We start from the raw sequence: 1906 nt of genomic DNA, 5'->3' as shown, positions 1-1906 counted from the left end.
CTCCTCCTCCTTCTCCTCCTCCCCTTCCTTCCTTCCTTCCTTCCTTCCTTCCTTCCTTCCTTCCTTCCTTCCTTTCTTTCTTTCTTTCTTTCTTTCTTCCTTTCTTCCTTTCTTTCTTTCGAGTATACATATGAGTGTTCTGGTAGAGTGTTGTCTCCCTCCAGACTTTTGGTTAGATGATACAATTATTGGCAGGAAGTTATAATACGTCTTTATTGCCTCTATAAGATTGGACAACATCAGTGTCTTAAAACAATACAGACATGAAGTTCTGGAGCACAAAGTCTGAAAGAACTTCTTCTTCTTCTTCTTCTTCTTCTTCTTCTTCTGCTTCTGCTTCTGCTTCTGCTTCTGCTTCTGCTTCTGCTTCTGCTTCTTCTTTTTCTTCTTCTTTTTTCTTTTCTTTTATTGGGATATTTTCTTTATTTACATTTCAAATGTTATCCCCTTTCTTGGTTTCCCCTCATTAACTCCCATACCCCCTCTCCCTCCCTCTGCTTCTGTGAGGGTGCTCACTCACCCAGCCACCCACTCCTGCCTCCCTGCCCTGGTATTCCCCTACACTGGGGCACTGAGCTTTCACAGGACCAATGGCCTTTCCTCCCATTGATGTCTGACAAGGCCATCCTCTGCTACATATGCAGCTGGAGCCATGGGTCCCTTCATGTGTACTCTTTGGTTGGTGGTTTAGTCCCTGAGAGCTCTGGGGGATCTGCTTGGTTGATATTGTTGTTCTTCCTATGGGGTTGCAAACCCCTTCAGCTCCTTCAGTCCTTTCTCTAACTTTGTCATTGGGGACTCTGTGCTTAGTCCAGTGGTTAGCTGAGAGTATCTGCCTCTGTATTTGTCAGGCTCTGGCAGAGCCTCTCAGATGACAGCTATATCAGGCTCCTGTCAGCAAGCACTTCTTAACTTCTTTCAGCAAAAGTACCTGTGGGTCTGTGTTGGATTCTGGGGGTTCCAGAGGAGATACCCCTTCCTGCTTTTTCCATCTTCTAGAGGCATCTGGCCCCTTTGTGTATCCTTAAAGCTGGAAGCAAAGCATCTTCCCTCTTTACTAGCCTTTGTTCTCATCCTTGAATAAAGAGCTATTGTCCTTCCTCCTATTTAAGGATTCAGTGATTCCCCCCCACATGTTTCTTTCACTACAATTATACAATTCCAAGATTCGTAATCTAATCAAAACTGAAAAAATGTTGCAATATAAGGTCATAGATTCACAAGCTATAATGGTTAATATTGATTGTCAACTTGAAAAGTTGTAAAATTATCCAGAAGACAAACCTCTATCTATATCTATGAGGAGGATTCTAGACTAGGATAATTGACATAGGGTGTTTTATTTATTATTTATTGATTTATCTTTAAGTATTTCAAGTAGGATTTTAGTAACAAATTTAAGATCTCCCAGAACCAGAGAGGAGTGCTACATTTGCCAGATAGATTGACATCTGCCCCTTTCCCTTCCTACTGTTGGCTTTTGTTCCCAAACAGCTGGGAAGCTTGTTAACAAGAATCCTCTGCAGCGGAATAGGAGATTCCCTGGGAGCTTCAGGAATTGCTATGTGGAACCAAAGGTATCACATAGTGATGGATAATTATGGATTAAAGGATGAAGAAACAAATGAGGTGTGCTTTTTCATAAGAGTGTGCTGCTTAACATGCTTTGACTTGGTGGTTAGTGATCAGTGACTGGTGTACACTCTCCTGCTATGGTTTGAGTTCCTGTTAAAGGTTAAAGGTTAAAGGAAAAGCCTGTCCCACCCTTTGCCCTTGTAGATAATTATTTTCATTATCTGTGTGAGTTTGCAAGACTAGTAATGGGAAAATATTGATTTGGGGAGAAATTTATCTTATCTTATCTATCTATCTATCTATCTATCTATCTATCTATCTATCTATCTAT

This window comes from Grammomys surdaster, unplaced genomic scaffold (genome assembly GCF_004785775.1).
Source record: "Grammomys surdaster isolate TR1022 unplaced genomic scaffold, NIH_TR_1.0 66, whole genome shotgun sequence".
Taxonomy (NCBI): Eukaryota; Metazoa; Chordata; class Mammalia; order Rodentia; family Muridae; genus Grammomys; species Grammomys surdaster.
The sequence above is the reverse complement of the archived record's forward strand: the minus strand, read 5'-3'. Positions refer to the sequence as shown.